At 36.9% G+C, this 4,244-nt stretch overlaps 1 pseudogene across 1 annotated transcript; it reads left to right on the top strand.

Moving 5' to 3' along the window:
• The first annotated feature begins 1,467 nt into the window (after positions 1-1,467).
• Positions 1,468-4,001, top strand: LOC308635499 (alcohol dehydrogenase class-3-like; annotated as a pseudogene). Its single transcript has 2 exons — positions 1,468-1,512; positions 3,442-4,001. The product of its transcript is annotated as an alcohol dehydrogenase class-3-like (transcript).
• Positions 4,002-4,244: the final 243 nt, after the last annotated feature.

Genomic DNA, 4,244 nt, shown 5'->3' with positions numbered 1-4,244 from the left:
GTTATTGGGCTCTGGAGGTAACATTAGTAGAGGGATATATTGGAATATGAAAATATGTATAAAATAGAGATTTTAAGTACTAATAAGACATATTATTAAACATTCTTTAGGATATACCCTACCAGGAGCAAGAGAAATCATACATGAAACTGTTGCAACACTTTGCTTTTTGGCTTATGAAATTCTAGTCTGGGTCTCCAGATCTCCTACTTTATTTGCGGAAAAAGGCTGGACAAATGATAATATTTTCATAGGATTATTGTAGGAATTAAATATGAACAAGTATCACAGTGCTTGGCACTGTGAACAAGCTCAAGGAAGGTGAAGCAAAAACCTAAGAGTCATCTTTGACAACTTCATTGCTTTCTCATTCTCAAGCAATCATTATAAAGTTCTCTTATACATGTATGTGTGTATGTATACATTTTTGTGGTACTGGGGCTATTACCCAGGGACACTCTACCACTGAGCTATAGTCCCAGCCCTTTTTATTTTTTATTTTTGGATAGGGTCTTGCTCAGTTGCCCAGGCTGGCTTTGAATTTGCAGTCCCCTGCCTCAGACTTCGGAGTCACTGGGTTTGATTACAGGCTTGCATCACTGTGCCTGGAAAAGTTCACTTATTTTAAACTCCTAGATATCTATTAAATCATTCTATTTCTCCATTTTGATTCAAGTTACTATAAACTTTTCTTAGGACAATTGCAGTTCATCCTTGCAAATCTACTCATATCCACATTTATCCTTTTTATGCTGCAAATAAAATGATGTTTTCAAAGCACAGATATGACCTTGTTACTCTCCTTGCATAAAATCCAATATTAGCTCTTGGACAAGAGCTGTTTAGGGTGGCTTTAAGGTGATGTATGTATAAGGCCTTGCATGGTCTGACCTTTACCCAGATCTTCAGCTTTACCTCAGACCTATTCTCCCTTGCTCTGTGCCTTTTTAGAACTTCAACTATATACATCAAGCCCCTTCCTTTCATATACCCATTGCATATATTATTTTTTCATCCTTGAACATTTCTATTTTACTTAATTCCTACTTTAGTCATTTCCTACTTAACACTTTAGATCGAAATTTAACCATCTATTCTTCAAGGATTTTCTTATTCACTTATCTCATGTTATATACTCTCATAATACTAATTACAGTTGCAAATTATATTTTTAATTTTTTTAACATTTGTATCTTAAATGAAACTAAACACCAAATGGACAGATAACATGTTCACTTTTGCTTAACATTATATTCTCAGTACCTAGAAAAATGCTTTTAGTGCATATTAATTGCTCAACAAATACTTGTTGAATTAATTAATAATTCTGACCTCTTATTCCATCATTTCCAATTAGAAAGAATAATATGTCCTTCCTTTTGTTATATTTATAAGTTGGCTGCAATTCTCATAAGGAAGGTACTTGTCTTTTAGTTATGAAAATCATCTTAATAGGAATGTTTGACTATGGGAACTAAAATCTACTGGGAAACACCTAGACTGAGCAAAAAGGTAAGGTGAAATACCTACAAATGAAAACAATAGGAATTTAGTATATAGTAGAAGCTTAGTAGTGCAGGAAGATTGATAGAATCTAAAAGTGGGTAGCTGAGTAGGAGTGGTAGAGAGAAGCCATAAAACTTTAGGGCTATAGTATATACTTGCTTATCATTCTCCTTAATTTTAAATTATCAGTAAAAGTTTTAGTCTTGTATTAGTGTTGTTGATAGGGGAATTTAAAGGGAGAAAGACCTGTAGATTCTATTTTGGGTCTCCTTGAGATAGAGAAAGGTTAGTACCTATAGAAGGTGATAATGTGATATCAAGAATCGATGGGAGCATGCCTGTAATCCCAGGGGCTTGGGAGGCTGAGGCAGAAGGAGTGCTAGTTCAAGGCCAGCCTCAGCAATTTAACAAAGTCTTATGCAACTTAGCAAGACTCTGTCTCTAAATAAAATATAAAAAAGGGCTGGGGATGTGGCTCAGCAGTTAAGTGCCACTGGGTTCAATCCCTAGTACAAAGAAGAAGAAGAAGGAAGAGGAAGAGGAGGAGGGAAGGGAAAGGAGGAAGAGGAGGAGGAGGAGGAGGAGGAGGAGGAGGAGGAGGAGGAGGAGGAGGAGGAGGAGGAGGAGGAATCTATGGGAAATGTTATAGCAGCACAAGTCATAATAACCAAACTATGTAATGAGCCTTGGTGTTCATCAATGGATGAATGGATAAAGAAAATGTGGTATATATACACAGTGGAGTTTTTATTCAGCCATAAGGAAGAATGAAATTATGACATTTGCAGGAAAATGGATGGAACTTGATAATAATATGTTAAGTAAATTAAGGCAGACTCAGAAAGCTAAGGATAGGATGTTTTTTTTTCTCACATGGAAGCTAGAGAGGAAAAAGTAAGAGACAGGTGTGCGTGCGTGTGTGTATCTCATGAAAATTGAAGGGATATCAGTAGAATAGAGGAAAGGAACTGGAAGGGGAAATCGTGGGAACCAATATTAGCCAAGTTATATAAGTTGTATTATGTACACATATGAATAGTAACAATGAATCCCACCATAATGTGCAACCATAACACACCAATAAAAATATGGGAAAAGAATTTATGGGAATAGAAAATAAAACAAAAATCAATTGAAGGAGTATAAGTTACTCAGGTATCTTTAAATTTTGGACAGGTATTGATTTATGTTAGTATATGGTCTGGGGTCTGAGCTGTTTTGATTTAATATTAAAGGAAATAATGACTTTTGGATGCTGAAAGATTTGGGTCACCCCTGTAAGATACAGGTGAATTTTTTTTACCATATGATTTATTTTTATTTTTTTTTAGTCATACATGACAGCAGAATGTATTTTGACATATAAAACATACATGGAAAGATACAGGTGAATTTTGAAGTAAAGAATAATATAATTGAGTTACCCTTCTAAAAGGAAACAGCATTATAGATACTGTTTTAACACCTTGTTTTTGCATTTGATTTATTGTTGGAGTAATGATGACAGGCAATAAAATGTTCATTTTTATGAATTTTCTTAATGAAGTGGAAGGAATTGTGCTTTTGGAATTTTCAGAAAAATGCAAGAAGAGGTGGACATGGTGAATTAGGTTATCGAGTGCAAGGCTGCAGTTGCCTGGGAGGCTGAAAAACCTCTGTCTATAGAGGAGGTAGAAGTAGCACCTGCAAAGTCTCATGAAGTTTGAATTAAAATCATTGCCACTGCACTTTGCCACACTGATGCTTATACTCTGTGTGGAGCTGATCCTGAGGGTGTTTTCCAGTGATCTTGGGACATGAAGGTCTGGAATTGTGGAAAGTGTTGGTGAAGGAGTTACTAAGCTGAAAGCAGGTGATACCGTCGTTCCACCTTACATCCTACAGTGTGCAGAAAATTTTGTCTAAATCTGAAAACAAACCTTTGCCAGAAGATAGGTGGAGCCTGGCTCTACTTTTGTGGTCTTTGGTCTAGGAGGAGTTGGCTTGGCAGCTATCATGGGCTGTAAAGTTGCTGGTGCCTCATAGATTATTGGTGTGGATATCAATAAAGGTAAAATTTGCAAAGGCCAAAGAATTTGGAGCCTTTAAATGTATTAATCCCCAAGACTTCAGTAAACCCATCCAGGAAGTGCTCATTGAGATGACTGATGGAGGAGTTGGACTATTCCTTTGAGTGTATTGGTAATGTGAAGGTCATGAGAGCAGCACTTGAGGCATGCCACAGTCTGTGGGTCAGCATGGTGGTTGGAGTAGCTGCTTCAGGGGAAGAAATTGCCACTCGTTCATTCCAGCTGGTGACAGGTCGTACATGGAAAGGCACTGTCTTTGGAGGATGGAAGAGTGTAGAAAGTATCCCAAAGTTGGTGTCTGAACATATGTCCAAAAAGATAAAAGTTGATGAATTTGTGACTGGCAGCATGTCCTTGAATCAAATTAATGAAGTTTTTGAACTTATGCATTCAGGGAAGGGCATTTGAACTGTTGTAAAGTTTTAAATTCAAGAGAGCAAAATGTACTCATCCACTCCTAAGTCTTGTGATCTGATGGAAACAGCTGGACAGATATGGAGGTCTTCCAGCTGATAGCCTATTGGACCTTCAGTGACTACGGTAGTGAACAGTGTTAATCTGTGTGATTCATAAGTCTCTGCAATCAAGGACAAGGCTAACACAGTCACAGATCTGTTTTCTGGACTCTCCTTCACATAAGTAATTACAGCTCATGAACAAATATTACAA

This window comes from Spermophilus citellus, assembly GCF_964194105.1.
Source record: "Spermophilus citellus genome assembly, chromosome: 17".
Classification (NCBI taxonomy): domain Eukaryota; kingdom Metazoa; phylum Chordata; class Mammalia; order Rodentia; family Sciuridae; genus Spermophilus; species Spermophilus citellus.
This window is presented reverse-complemented; position numbering and strand designations above follow the sequence as displayed.